General features: G+C 37.7%; 1 long non-coding RNA gene across 1 annotated transcript; it reads right to left on the bottom strand.

Moving 5' to 3' along the window:
- Nucleotides 1–14,332: 14,332 nt before the first annotated feature.
- Nucleotides 14,333–15,589, bottom strand: LOC134214488 (uncharacterized). The gene is made up of 3 exons (XR_009979810.1): nt 15,456–15,589; nt 15,293–15,397; nt 14,333–15,235 (listed from the first exon to the last, which is right to left on the bottom strand). It is a non-coding gene; the product is annotated as an uncharacterized LOC134214488 (long non-coding RNA).
- Between the last annotated feature and the right edge of the window lie 1,078 nt (nt 15,590–16,667).

The raw sequence follows: 16,667 nt of genomic DNA, 5'->3' as shown, positions 1-16,667 counted from the left end.
AAATGATTCCCAGTCCTTAGACAAGAAGTCGGTTCGAAGATGAACGAAGTCGATCCTTCGCAGGTTGAAAACATCCAAACGGATTGTTCCAGCAGGACGGATTCGTATATCGGCAATCAGAAAAACGATTGCATGGTCGAAAATATCGCTGACGGGTGATGTTCCACCTCGATTGTGGTGAAGCTCCATTCAGTGCTGCGTGTGGCACGCGTTTCAAGAATGGTTAGGTAGAAGGACCTATCGGGGAAGATTATTTCATCTCGGTTTCTGTAAGTCTAAATAGATGATAATTTTGTTCATCAAGAAGAAGCTCGACACTGTCTTTTGAATATTCGAGGCCTCGAACGCTTAGTTGTTCAATCCGTAAGATATATGTTGAAATAATCGTCAGTTGGGAAGGTTATACTAATTAGATGTTATGAAAGAAGAGCGGGCATCGAAGAAGACGGTAGTTTGAGCCTCTAAAACCGTTAGATTTATGCCTTCATTTTGTTTGACGTTTTTAATGAAGAAAACGAATGGAAAATTGACTTTCCTGGACTAATTTTTATGTAATATAATAAGTTTCTTCAGATTAATTTTAAAGAACTTTTCTCGATATAAATTATTGTCAAGCATACTCATTTATGTTTTATGTTCAATTATGGTGTCTCTAAACATTACAAAAACTTGAGCTTTCAATTATTTTTTAATGGTACACGAGGCGAGGCTTACTCTATCCAAGGTACAAAACTTCAAACTGACTTCATGTCTTCAAACTTCAAACTGACTTCATGTCTTCAAACCTCCTTAAAGGGTCCTGCCACTGGGGAATGCGGAACTCGAGTGTTAGATAGATGGACACGTCTACAACAACGTATCTATTGTTGACATTTCAGGCCACGTTATTTCAGGTCCTTATAAAATTGCATCTTGCCTATTTACCTCCCCTCACAACGTCGCGAACCCTTAGCAGATTCCCCATTTGAACCTTGCAAGACACAAAAATCGCACTAGCTGTACACGTTTCAATAACACCTGCTCAAGTCTAGGGCTCTTTAAATGTCAACTCCATTGGATTATCCGGATAAAAGCGCTAACATGCACATAAATGGGCACTGAAAACACTGCCAACTTCTTCACCAAATGTTCATGATCAAGATCGTACCTCCGACGGCGGATAATTGATCTTGAATTCTAAACGATTTCACACACAGTCGATCGCACTCCAACCGTAACAGCACTTGGGTATTTAAATGAGAAAGTATCTTCTCGTGTCATATTTTTGCAATGTGAGCAACATCATTTGGCGCACGTTCGTTGGCATCATTTGATAGATTAAATTAATTCCTCGTTAAAACCAACCCATCGTCATACGCACTCTCCGCAACATTCGCGCTGAAGGATACCAATCACTCAGAGAGAACGACGACGCAGAAAAAGTGACTCACTGATCACCGTCTCTTACTGTTGCCTCTATCTGAAACATGCCATGTCTTGCGAATTGCTTTGCAGATCTACAATCGAGAACTCTGGGCTGGTACATAAAAAATAAACGCAGATCAGCTAAATTTGCGAATGGCTATCCAAAAATTAGAAACATTGCAAACAACGTTGCGAATGTACCCCGCGGTCACCACTGTTAGACAAAGATTATAAAATATTGAATGAATGACTAATCTTGAATCTGAGTATAGTAAGCCTCTGTCTTATTGCCCGAAATCAACTTAAAATGAATTTAGCCAAATTCGAGTATAATACTGCAATTAAGAAGGAGTCTAAACAATCATCTCTTAGATCTGTGAATATAAACCAGTCTAATGTCAGTCAATTTAAGTGGAAGCGACACTTGTCCATTGCAATGATCGGTATTTCTTTTTACTTAACCTGTTTCTATTTTGCTTCGGATGACGATGATACACGGGTAAAAATCCGTAACCGAATTCATGACTAAAAGGTCATGATTTCATAAAACTGGTTGGTTCATGATATCATGACTACAATTCATGATATAATGACCAAAACGGCGATTAGCATTCGAACTTTTTCCTGAGCTAAGTTCATATGTGCCCGAAGCGTTATCAAAATGCTAGCCGTATTTTCATGAATAAAATTTAATGATATTGAGCCATGTTTTCATGACTCTGAGTCATGAAATCATGAAGTTGAGTCATGAAAACTGACGCTGAGTCGTGAAAACATGACTCAGAGTCATGGAATCATGACCTAGAGTCATGAAAACATGACTAAGAGTCATGAAAATATGTCAAAATATTCTAAATCAGCGTTACGCAACCTTGTCAAATTGTTTTTTTTTTTTATTCCATTTCTGTCAAGGCGTCCCTTGCAGATGTTTACGTTAAAATTTTATAATCAAATAGTTCAATAATAATACGATTTAGTCAATACAAATATTTCGCTATTGACGAAAATATTAATAATCCGTGGTATTCATCGGGGATATTGTTCAGAAAACAGTGCAAAAGTGCCTAGGACTATACTGTGGTCGGAAAACTCATCCTGCTGCGGATCAATTCCTGCGGTGTACGCCGCCTGTGCGATTGGTACACGCTGTTCCACAATCCAACGCAGAAATACGACACTACGCTGTACGTACCCAGGAAGTAGTTTACCTTCTGCAAACGATCTTTGTGTTCTAATTTGTTTTGTCCTACGTCCGTGATGATCATCCGGCCGGTGCTAAACGCAAGATCTCCACTAGCTTGAGGAAAAATGGCAGTAGGTAAATATATCCATTGGATATTTTCCCAAAAGATGTTTTAGTTACAAGATAAAGATTGTCGCTTCGATTCCCTTTCTTCTGATGTCTGAAACGCGTTGGGTACCCAACTGTCAAAACGTATAGATTCCTCCTTCATTGACATTTAGCGCCATATCCTCGCCAGCAAAAGATGTTCCGGACATCAATGACAGGGACAAACTTTATCTTGTAACTAAAACATCTATTATTTTCGCCAATATTTTCTTGCTTCACTTTGTGGCTGGAGGATTGATTTATCATCAATTCCCTTACCTCATCATAATCTCTGTGATCTCAAATGCATGCACTCAATGTGCACTCAATTTTTAATTAAAACAGGATCAGACGATGGAGTCGCTGTTAGAAAACCGCCTAATGAGCCAGAGCTAGTGGACGTGTTTGCCATCAGAAATGCTTGAAAAAAATCCGTACTTCTCTGTTATGCCATTTGAACTAATGATTTTTATTCTGAAATTTGAACTGACACTCTGGAATCATAAATGACGGATGCCGGATACACGAATTATGTATCTGCGATCATGACCTTAGTTCATGGTTTCAGTGTGTATGCGTCATGATATCATGACCCAAATTTCCACTTTTCGTCAAATTCATCGGAACCATAAATGACAGATTCCAGATTCATGAATTATGATTCTGTTTTCATGACTTCAGGTCATGGTCCCGGAGTCCACACTTCATGATATCATGACTCAGTTTGCCACATTTCGTCATAAAATATCGAAAACGTAACGCCAAGCTTGCGTTACAGCAAAATGAGTCATGATTTCATGACCTTTTTTCATGGTGTATTTTCATAACATAAAAACACACATTTTTCTTGAAATCATGACTCATTTTGGCACTTTTTGGTTCCGGATTTTTTCCCGTGTATGTTCACCTTAGCGGAATAGAATTTCGGGTTTTCCTCTGGCAAATAGAGAAGTCCATAGCGACGTAATGGCAATTTTATTTGCACACATAGATGAGTTGACTATATGATGAAACTATTAGAATCTTAAACCAAACATAACTAAAAATAGATAATGGTAGTTGCAGTTCCGTGATTGACTAACACTAAAGAAGGTAAATACTACTCAGGGTTGATAACAACTTGTATGGATGAACCATACGATTAATTATGCAGCTTAGCAATAGTCAAACAAACACGTTTCCAGGTTAAATGTTATTTGATGAATCCAAATCAATTAAAATGCCATATAAGTTTTTGCAATTCTAAAACATAATGATCAAAGAATCATCCGAATCGCACTACAAAGATCGAGAATAGGTAATGAATCACATACAGTGGTTGGTTTCCTACCCGCCGCTGTCGTATCCAGGCGCTATCATATATGTAAAAATAGCCAGCATAAGTTAACCACCTGAAGTTTGCATGGCGAAAGACATCTAACGCGGGTTTTCTCAACAGCAGGAACTTTTCACGAAAATCTATTTAGTACCAGTTATGTATGAAGGTGTCCGCTACTACGCCTACCGAATATTTTTTCGATTAAGTTGCATATTTTCGAGATATTAAGCCTTAGATACTTTTCGCCATACTGATTTCCGAAAGTTAACTCTTAGTGTACCGCTGTAAGCACGCTCAAAGCAGGCGATTCATTGATGACGAGAACCGTTTGGCACCTGAAAAAAGCATCAAAGTAGTCGCGTTCAATTTTATCTGAATCAAATACGATGGATGAGGTATTTACTGCGTTTACTCAAAAGAGCGATTCTTTGTTTGTTAACTGGAATTGACTATTGTTTTTTTGCCTTTCTCGTATACTAAGTATACGTAAAGGCTAAGGATCACTCCTGTGGAGCTTATTGTGGGAATAGGCAAGCGGGAGTCTGCCGGAAAACTATCACTCCTGTCTGCGATGGTTCACCACATGTCTTTGACTGACGGCAAATTGCCACGATTGCTTTGATTGATAATTTGGTGGCTCTCCGTTGTCGTTCATATAAAGCCTACTTCGATACTTTCAAATCAGTTAGATATTTCCTTTCCATACTTAAAACCCAGTGCCATTTCATTGCCACACATCCCCCTCTTCTAAGGGATTGTTTTGTTATGGCAAGTCACATTCTAAAACTCTAACGCTAGCTGACGTTGTATTTGGTTAACAGACGGCGAGCATCAAAATATTTCAAAGGCAGGCACCGAGATTTTTTCTTTTATCTTGCATAAAACAGAAAGATAATATAAACAAAACATACTTAAAAAAATTAACAAAATAAATCATGTACCCATAAAAATAGGTCAATTGCCGATAATTAGTATTTGTTAAACAAGAACCTTTGACCCTAAATGGGTAGATACATTAAGGAGAACCACGGTAGAGTTCAAAAATGACGGCCACAATGGACGCTCTGACATTAATGTACACATTTTAATAAATAAGTAATCAACAAATTCGAAAACTATGTTTTAGTACTTGTTGCAAGTAAACATAGATAAAAAACTGGTGCCTCTAAAAGCGAGGGATGGATTGGAAATAACATGCGGATAACATTTTAGTACACCTTTGACGGTTGAGGTGATTATTGGATATATAAATAACGGGTGAATAAACAATATAATAAACATAAATTACAAAGATCTCAAAACATTTTTCTTCTGTTTTGATACACCACAATGTTTCATCAGCCTGTTATATACTTTACCGCTAAAGCTGAATTCACCGATACTGAGCACAATATGTGAGGACCACGCGATCTCATTATACAAATCAGCATTGTTAAATCCATACGGAGCACCTTATGCGACCACCACTCGCGCTCATTACAAAATCAAGCAACATTTGGTCGTACTGAGCACTTTATGTGAGCACCACTCGCGCTCATTATAAAATCAAGCAACATATAGTAGCACTGACCACCTTATGCGAGCACCACTCGCGCTCATTACAAAATCAAGCAACATTTCGCTGCACTGAGCACTTTATGCGAGCTCATTACGAAGTCAAGGAACACTAAGTCTGCATGTTGAAGATGGTCATTTTCCAATAGAGTCCTACTTTTAAAATTGGTACTACAATTAATATAATCGGCGTAAATAAGGCCCAAGGGGTGTCAGGAGGGCTTGGCCGTGCCAAGACCTACTTGTGGCTACCTTCTGAAATTTATATAATAAACTCACAGTCTCCTATACCTCTTCAAATAACCTAATTTCGAAATAATTGAAAAGTATCCTAATCTGATTCCTACAGACTTCGCAAATACTAAAAAATCTTTCTTTCTCGAACTTCAACAACAGATTTTTTTTTTAATTGGATTCACATTTGAAATGTTAAACGTAGTTTCACTGTTATGAGGTAGCATTAATAAATCCATAATTATTTTGAAGCTTCGTGGAATTAATTCCACATCCATTCCACAAAGTTTGCAAATCTGATTCCGAAAACCTTGTGCATAATTCGTAAAAATGCTATAATAAATCACATGGAGTTTATACGCGATTACAAAGCCTCAAACTACCTCACTCATTTATTTACAATTATTACAATGCGATATGAAAAGTAGTCACCGTGTTTATTTTTTTTGCAATCACACCATTATTGAAAACTAGTTGATTTTCTTTTTCTCAGTTGAGTAATGTTAATAACAAGACAAATGACCAACAAAAGAATTAAAGCAGTGTCCTATATCGACTAAGAAAATTATCTCTCAACAGCTGGAGTCATGTTCCCCATAGGCCGGGACTATATATAAACTATAGTTTCGTTTGATAACTAGTCAGCCTTATGCCGACCTATGCCTTTTCTCTGGTCCGACTTTTCAAAAAAAAAAAGTTTTCACCTCTCGCAAAATAAGTCTTTTAATATACACTTACCATTAAAAAAAGGATAAAAACACAGCATGAAAACCTATGTAACATTTTTTCACTTTTACCAACGTAAAAAAAAAAAATTATATTTTGTCCATTACACACTCCCGCTTGCTCCAGACTCTACAATGAGATCTAATTCAGAAATGATAAAAATCCGGCAGGATCGCCAAATGTGGAACTCATAATGGGAATAGACAAGCGGGAGTAGAGGGTCTTGTTCAGGAAATCCAGGACAAAAATCCAGGATATCCTGGATGTAATGCATCCCGGATCCTGGGGTTTTTTGCTTGAATCCCGGGATTTCCCTAAAATAAAAAATACATGATAACAAAAATATTTAAGATAAATTAATGAATGTATGTTCTGCATAATTGCACCGATTCTAGTTTGTTAGCCCATCGGCTTTTATTTTCCCGCATGTTTTATGCACACCCATACATACAAACATACACAAACAAGCAATCACAGATATCTTCTCAATTCGTCGAGAGAGTGATGAGTAACAATATTTTGTTTTTGGAGCGAACATACAGCTGATGAAAATAAGGAATCAGCTTTCCAGATTTCACAATAATCGAAGCGCCATCCGATGTGCGATCAACTGCGGCTACGAAATTGTGTTCAATGTCACAACTCGTTAACAGCTGTTCCACGGATTGCTTTATCTTCTCCGCCGGAAACGATCCGTAAAGCCGAAGTTGTCTCAACTTATATTATATTGATTTTCTTAACCAATTGTTGAATTTAATTCAGATTATATAAAACCGATTTTGGAGAAACTTTCAAACGAATCCGAAACATTGTTCGAATTCCAGAGGAAGGATGAAAACCGGTTTAGGGAACAACTTCAACTCGTTCAGGATGTTCTGAAAACTAGTGAACTGTGAAATCGCTCCATAAGAATAAAAGTACGTAAGTACATAATCAAAAATTATCTGGATCTGGTTCAATCGATATTCGACGCTCCCCAGCCTGTTGGGGTGATATCGGAGGCGCTGAAGGGTCGTGACGTAATGTTGTTGACTAGACTTTTTGCTATCTGAACTGAATAGACAGCAAAACCCTTTCACTTCGAATTTGCTCGATGCAATTCTAAAACGAGTAGATGAGCGTCGAGACATCAAGAGATGAGATGGCTTCAAAGTAAAGAAAGGTAATTTTCGAATTCTGCTGGGCTTTCGATCGCTTCTGGTCACCAGCTGATTAAGTTTGTTTAAGTTCCGATCCACACATTTTTTTCTGAATCTGACGGGAACAAGGCTTCATCTCCATTGAAGAGTTGTAAGCTATGGACCAAAAACAGAGAAATGCGTCGTAGCTTGAATAATTTCATCAATAAGGAGCATGCTCTGTTTGAAGTAACTGATGAACTAGTATCGAGTCTGGAGAAGGTTTTCATGGCATTGAAGTCCATTAAAACCACTTCGATTGATATACCCAACCAGCGACTGTTAGATTTTCACACACTTCTGTATAGAACTTACCAAAACCTGTTTAAGAACTGGGCATATGCAACACTGTTAGATTCTTATACAATATAAGATTACAAACAAAAATTGTAAGAAAAGCTTGCGAAATTGTAAGGTTCATATAATATTTATAAAAGAATCTAGCGTTTTCGCATATGCCTAGTTCTTATACAGGTTTTGGTAGGATCTTATACAGAATTGTTTGAAAATCTACCAATCACCGGTTGAGCGAGCGGGTGTTCTCTGATTTAATTCTGAAATAACTAATAAGAATTATTTATTGTCGGATTCAAGCATCAACGCCAACACCGTATTACAAGCAGCCCGGTGGCATCCCGATCTCACACAGTAGGTTTGTTTTACAGCCAACATTGCGCGACCGTATCCCACCGACAGTTTTGTATCCTAAAGAGAATCATATGTGATGTTAGTAAACAAAACACATACTATCATGAATTTTACACTGAGATGTTGCAAATATGCAAAAACAAAAAAAACATGGCGTCGTGCCACCCACCGGATTGCAAGCGAGTAGACAAGGGGCGAGTCGTTAGTAAATTGACCTGATACATATTTTACCATTCTTAAAAATGTAATAAATATATGAAATTGAAATTTGCAAGTATTTTTATTTTTATCCCGGGATCCCGGGATATCCCGGGATAACGAAAAATTTAATCCCGGATCCCGGGATTTTTTATAGTCCGGGAAACAAGACCTAGAGATGTCGCAAATTAATCGATTATTTCGATTAATCGATTAATCGTTGTGATAATCGATTAATTTTGAATCGATTATTACCCAACGACTAATCGATTCAATAATCGAGAAGAATCAACAGTAATCGATTAGTTACTAATCGATTAACCGGGATTTTACGACATCATAAGGATGTCGCAAATTAAGCGATTACTTCGATTAATCGATTCATCGTTGTGATAATCGATTAATTTTTAATCGATTACTACCCAACCATTAATCGATTCAATAATCGATAAGAATCGAGAGTAATCGATTAGTTACTAATCGATTAATCGAGATTTTACGACATCTCTAACAAGACCCTCTAAGCGGGAGTCTGCCGGAAAACTATCACTCCTGTCTGCGATGGTTCACCACATGTCTTTGGCTGACGGCAAATTGCTACGATTGCTTTGATTGATATTTTGGTGGCTCTCCGTTGTCGTTCATATAAAGCCTACTTCGATACTTTCAAATCAATTAGATATTTCCTTTCCATACTTAAAACCCAGTGCCATTTCACTGCCACACAACTCCAAAATCGAACTTTTGATAGGAGGCCCAGAGACCCATAGTGTTATATACCAATAAACTCAGTTTTTTTGACGAAATATTCACATCCATCAATCATGAATACCACAGCTCTAGCAAAAAATTTAGCACCCGTAGACGAAATATTTTGTAATATCCAGAAACTAGAAGAGATGGTTAGGAGATTGGGAAAAACTAAGATAATCGATTGAAAAACCACTGAGATATGGCCACTTAAAAATTTAGTTATAACGATTTTCTTAACGAATGAACCCTAGTGTTACCTTCTAACGAGTTGAGCAGCGCCCAAACATAGACCGATTTGGCTGAAGTTTTGTCCAAATCATCAAGGCAAATTGAACGATTTATTTGGTTCTCCCAGGATTCTACGGGGAATTCATCCAGTTTTAAGAAACTTGGTCGAGTTTATTAATGTCCAGACCACCGGGTTCCTGAGATAATCTGTCTCTTGTAATTTACACATGAGTGGAATATTGGCCCTTCTTGTAATTTTTACAAAAACTAGAGCATTTTCTGAGTTAATTGATATAGGTTTATGTCGCATATCGGCCGACAAACATCTGACATATGGCTTTTGACGTTGGACAACGTCTTACCCGAAGGTACTGGGTGTCAAATCAGAATCTAAAATTGGAGACCGTCACGAAATCATGTAAGATTTTGAACGATAATACAGCCTTTATCTTTCGATGGATTTTTGAGATTTATATATCAATCGACTCGGAAACTCTCCAGCAATTTGTCAATTTCATTGAAACTTTTGATTATTCACGATAAGCTATTAGAAATTTCAATTCTTGTCCTACCCAGTAAAAATATCAGAATCAACCAATCCCGTTCATGCATTCCCAACACGGACATCAGAATGATATAAGTCACGGGCCTTTTGACCCACCGTTTCATTTTCTCTGGGTATAAATAGACCCGTGTTTCGCGCCCGCGCGTCATTTCGGTTCGAGGATTCACGGAGAGCCGACAGAAAGATGCAGTGAAGGCGGTGTTTGCTGCGTATGTAGTGGCTCAGCGGCAAACAGTTTATCGTCGGCGTCATCAGCACTCCAGTGAAAATTTCTCTCATGGTTCGGGATCTGGATTTGTTGCAGTTAATTTGGAAGGCGCAATTTTCCAAAAGCAAAGTTTGAGCAGAATACATTTTCATCAAAGACAAATCATCATCGCTTGGCGACAGCGGAAATTGATTTCGGCAGCAGAATCACAAGCGCGCGTCGGACTATTGAGTGGTTGTTGTTACTGATTTGGAAGGCGCATTATTTATATTATTCGGTTCTTCTCAGGACCCAGCATTCTTTAAAAGGGAAGGTCAAGGAAGAATTTGGTTCAAAGTGAAAATTAATTGAAACAGAAAGTTTCCGTCCGTAGCAAGCGTCTAAGAAGATGTTGCCGCATGGATGACATCAGTATCAGTAATGTGACATTTTATTTCAAGATAATGATTTGGTTTTGCCTTTCTCGTATACTAAGTATACGGAAAGGCTATAGAACTGCTCCAAAACCGAACTTTTTATAGAAGGCTCGGAGACCCATAGTGTTATATACCAATCGACTCAGCTCGACGAATTGAGGTGATGTCTGTATGTGTGTATGTATGTGTGTGTGTGTGTATGTGTACAAAAATGTGAGACACGTTTTTGGGTGTTTATCATTATCCGACTTGCTCGCAACAAGTTGCATTCGACGCGGAATGCAGTCCCATTGGTTCCTATTTAAAATTAGATCGATCGAACTTTGCGTTTCGGAGTTATGGCCAAAAAACTGTTTTCACGTACAAAAAAAAAGCAAAACGCTCTAACCTGGATTCGAACTCGTGTCCTCTGGAACGGGAAGCGGCTACTACACCACAGCACCATCAATACACATAGCATGTGATAAGATACATACAAATATAAATCATCGAATTGGGCATATATTCATTGCCTCTATAAGCATCAGAGTTTATCCTGCTAGGGTACCGGTTCCTATACTGGAAGTATTATTGGATTGAGAAAAGAAAATATTAGTTTTTCTCGTTGATTATTAAAATATACAGTTTCAATACATTAACTTAGAACAAGATTGCCGGTGGTGAGTATAAGCGGTTTGGCAGCGCAGTATCATTACTTGACACTTTTCCGGTCGCTAGTAAACGCACTTCTAAAATAGTAGCGCAGCGGACAGGTGATCAAATTTGGTAGCGCGATAAAATTTTGATGAACTATTAAACGTCACCGGTACGGAATGCAGCCAATGATAATCGAAATAGTGACCGGTGCGAAAAATAGTGACTAAATTAAAATGACAGCATGCGAGGATGATCAAAACACTTGCGCCCAGTAATGATGCTCTAATCAGGGGTCTGATGTTTTGGTTGTGTTTTCGTAGTTTAGATGCAGTCTCGTTTCTTCTGCTTGTCGTTTATGGAACTGTCAGTGTGGAACGCACCTATCTCTTTCTTTCCTATGATTCTTCTTATGGCTGTCAGTGCGGAATTTTCTATGTTGGCTACGAAATGAACTGTGGTGGAGGTATACAAGTGTCAGTTCCGTGGCTCTAATAGATAAACTATTGAAATCGCTTGGAAACACTGTTGATTCGAGGAAGTCAATGCAAAATTATATTGGGATAATTGCAGAATTACATCCAAACTAAGAGAAACATATGTGTATAATAATGGGAAATAACCCCTCAGGTTACGGGTGCCCTATATGCAAATTACTAAATAGTAATTTGGGGTGACCTTTTTACTATAGGATATCCGTTCAGTAATTAAAAATCCTCTTCTCTGCTAAACGTTAGACATAACTTTTCTTATGTCTTATTGCTATCAAGCGCTAAAAAAAGCACAAATACCCTATATAACAGCTTGTAAATACTTCTCATTATAGCAATTTCAAAAGGCATCGTACTTTGTTCTACGCGTTGAACGCTCTCCTGTATACGAATGCGCATGAGAGAAGGAATGGCAATGTGCCGTCGCACAGTGGCGGTCCCCTATACAAATGCTCGACTAAACCTACGATTGTGCTTAAAACTTAGCCAAACAGTAACTTTGTAACGCTGAATTCATTTTGAAATTTAAATAGTTATCCGACATATGCTAAGTTATCCAAAGATATCCGGAAGCCCATAACTTATGATCTGTAGCCACAGCAGCGGCTCAATTATAACCTTGAAACAGCCAATTTCCCGCTGTGGCGCAGCAAGGCGCAGTTCGCCAAACTAACCACCGTTAAGTAGACAAAATATATATTTCGATGCATGATATCAGATCTTTCCGAATCTTTCCCGATAAAAAAAAAGTTAGTCAAATTTAATTTTCTCATACATATTTGTTTAGGAGATTCTTTACAGCATCAACTTGAACCAAGTCACCAAAAATTAAATTTACAATCAACAAATTGAGGAATTAGCTCATTGACTAAATGTGCAAAATTAAAATAATATCAGCTTCACGAAAGGAAAGAATGATTTGTTTTAGGTTTTGTTCGGGTTCCCGCCACTGTGCATCGGTCGGCCTAACTATCGAAGCATCAGCGGCAAGTCGTGCTTCTGTTCTATTTTTAGCACTGATAGAAGTAAATGCCTATGAGACAAGAAAGCACGGTGGTCGTGGCGGTCGTCACAAGAACCACGAAAAAAGTATCGTTGTCTAAGTCGAGTCAAGTACAAGACACTGAAGACGACCACACAGTTGTGGTCGAAATACGTATCTGCAAAGATAACGAAAATTAACTGGTGGAATTAAATGGACAGTACTTAATTCGTCTTAGACGGTTTAATACATTCCACTAAACGAGCTTAATATATTTTTCTATCGTTGTCTAGTTATATTTCATTCAGTTTTGAGTGCTGAAACATTCGTAGTGATAAAAAATGTTATGGAACAAAATTTGATTTTAAATTTGAAATTAGTTTAAACAATTGCTTCAACGACTATATAATATAATATCATAATTATTATGATTTGCTTTTAGTTGATTTGAATTCGAGAGCATTTTTGTGATAGAGTATGCTCTGGGCGTTTGGGAGATAAACTCATACTGCATACTCTATTATAAAAACTTTCTCGAATTCGGCAAAATCGGCAAAATGAAAATTATGATATTATATATGAGATATATAATTGTATATAATCTCACATTTGTACCATCTTCATTTTTGATTAATTTATTCCAGTCCGTATCTGTAGTGTCATCAAAAGCTTTCAAGTATATTACTGATTAAACGATGGAATATATATTATATTTATTCATACGGCGTAAAGTAGGCCGAATATTTTTCTCAATTTGACATGTATAAACGCAAATACAAAACATAGTGTCATAATAACAAACGATTAAGTTAATAAATTGACCTCCGTGTTAAACAGCATAAAGTTGAAAATTTCAAATTTACACACTGTGATTTCCGAGTTTATATATTAAAGGAAAAAAATTAAGCCCGCAAAGAGAATTGAACTCCAGTCCGCAGAGTACGAGCCCTTCACGCACACCTTACGGCCAGTTGCACCTTGTTAATGCGAGAGGACCAAACTGCAATAAGTTAAACGTTCTTGTGATTCAATTGTTCTCTTCATCAAAATGTTTGAGTCTCAGTATGCTGAATGCATTTCAGAACCTGGATATAATTTAATGATATTTTGGTGATTTTGCAAGCAATAAGTGAATATCAGTATTATCAATAGTTGCATATGCTGGCGCCTTTGATTTGATGTTAAAATGAGGTTTTTAGTCAATATATGTAGAAAATACACCCCCCTCGTATTAAATCACCCGAAAAAATCGGATTAAAGGATTCGGCAGGCTTGACTGAGTACAGAATGGCAGGAAATGCAGTTACTTCGCTGAATTCGTCCAGCTTTTGTTTCTTGAAGACCGGTTGGGGCACGATCCCGCGTCGAATGCAAATTATTGGAAGCAAATCAGTAAAGAAATAAGAAGTCCGTTTGTGAAGTGATACTGTCTACTGCCAATACACTTTTTTTAATTACTTTATTAACGTGATTGCCAATACACTTAATGCACGCAAAAGACATTAACATATTTAAATACATCTGACCGCGTCGATTGTCAAACAAAACCGCAAAATTTGTTGCTTTTTTGTTTCATTCCATGTAAGATTTAAATCACATTTACGTTTTACCAAAAAATACACAGGATACTTGGAAAACATTAGTGGCATACATTTTTTTATTTTTCTGAATGATCAACGATTCATCCGAGGAGTATGACACTTCGGTATTCTTGGGGTGGTTTTCTTCAGTCCATCACAGCCATTTAGAAGAAATATTGATCTCTGATGGCACCATGTAAATTATTTCTCGACAGGTAATTTCTTTGAGCATCGCTTGGCTTTACTCGTTTGTACCGGTAAACTTATAACTCCTGTTTTTGCCCATCTTCAAATTCAGCGTAGGATACTTGGCACACTCAGCCCTGATAAGATCGTACGGGAAAGGAGAGATCTGTTCCAATCGGCTGATAGCGATGTCACTGTCAAGTTTGCATTCTCAGCGTGCCTTGATCAGATCATAGTATACACGTCCAGGGCAGATTAATTTCTTCACTGATGATGGGTTCTTGGAAGCTACGGACGCATCTGGGATGATTCTCAGTTGATGTCGTGAAGCTGGCGAATGGCAAACTCTTCGGATTCTGGTGGAAAATAGTCCGGATCATCAGAGCACATCTGTAGGAAACATTCAGCGCGGAAGACGAGTACTCTGGTCTCATTCCTTCTATTTCGTGGGGCAGCCAGCAGCATTACCATCTCTCATAGGCAGCTTCGAAATGAATCCGTCTCGGAATATGCAATCATCGAATTGGTTCGGTTCAAAAGTTGTTTGTACCAAGGGTATATAGTAAGGGCATTCGCTTTGCACAAAGCTCCACTATGATTCGCCTGAAAAAGAATATGTTTCAACGAAAATAACACACATTAGAAGCGTAAGAAAGTTACCAAATGTGTATGCAACGGAAACCTGATTTTCATTCAGGATGTTCATCCTACCAATGCATGATGGCCTGCACCCAGCTGACTCACTGGCAGTTCTAGAATGAAAAGCTGAAAAATAAATCTATGAATGCAGCTGCCAGATTAACTTAAATGAGCCATTACTTACCTACCCAGATATTCTTTAGTATCATTTGTGCTAACATCTTACTATTTTCATGATATTTTCACCATAAAAATTAAAAAGAATCTAAATTTCGGCAAAGATCAAAGGTCCCATCTGTAATTTTGATTTTGTTTTGACAGATTTCAGATGGGCCTCCAGCCAGACGATAGATCTGCAAGATATTGTCGATAATGCCAAGGGCCTCATACGCCTGTCACTGGCGAACAAAGCTCGTGTACTCTGCATCGAAGCTTAGAACCGGTGTTAGGGCGCAATCGTTAATGTGAACATTTTTATATTCGGTTAGTTACTGCAAATAAATTCTTTTTCGAGTCCCTATAATCAAGCAGGTATCTCAAGCATACCACATCGTCATATTGCTGCATGATTGAGTGTTTAATTTTGATAAAATATCGAAAACAAAAATGTGCATAAAAATTGCCTCGCCATAACAAAAAGGTGGTAGAGAATTAACACTGTTGTTTACAGTTTAGAACCAAATCCAGATGTCGCACATGTTGGGGTAGGGATTCAGTGCTCCACCTTCTCCCCCTGGATAATGCAGATTGTACGTTTTGCACTGGAAAGAAATTATATGAAAAAATCGAAAAAATAAGTCTGAATTTAAATTGACCGTTAAGCTTGAGTGCACAGTTGAGTGTATTGAGTGACGATTTCCTATTTTATTGATTATTGAGGCCTCCGAAATATAATGTCTGAAATAAGATAAAAATTAAAAAATGTTTCAACAATTTTAAATGTAGTATAAAATTCTCGTGCAAATCCAATGGATGTCGTTAGTAACGGGCATATGCATGTTTGCTATGATGGGATTTCCAGTTCAGTGTCGGGAAGCAGTTCTCGTCAAAAATTTATATCGTCTGCCATTATGGTGATCATGGAAAGCTGAATAGCAAATAAGCGATAAAGCAAACTCCATCAAAATAGACCAATCTATTTGTTATAGATCGTCACGTAAAAGTGTGCTCTCAATAAACTGTCCCAATATGACTTCCAACAGTCCCAATATGACTTCCTTGTAGTCAATGGTTCACTGCTCTTTTTGCCTTTCTCGTACAACAAAATTGTACCGGAAGGCTATCATTTCACTCCAAAATCGAACTTTATATAGAAGGCTCAAAGACCTATAGTGTTATATACCAATAGACTCAGCTTGACGAACTGAGCAAATGTCTGTCTGTCCGTGTGTCTGTG

The sequence above is a fragment of the Armigeres subalbatus genome, chromosome 2 (genome assembly GCF_024139115.2).
Source record: "Armigeres subalbatus isolate Guangzhou_Male chromosome 2, GZ_Asu_2, whole genome shotgun sequence".
NCBI classification, from domain to species: Eukaryota; Metazoa; Arthropoda; class Insecta; order Diptera; family Culicidae; genus Armigeres; species Armigeres subalbatus.
The sequence above is the reverse complement of the archived record's forward strand: the minus strand, read 5'-3'. Positions and strand labels throughout refer to the sequence as shown.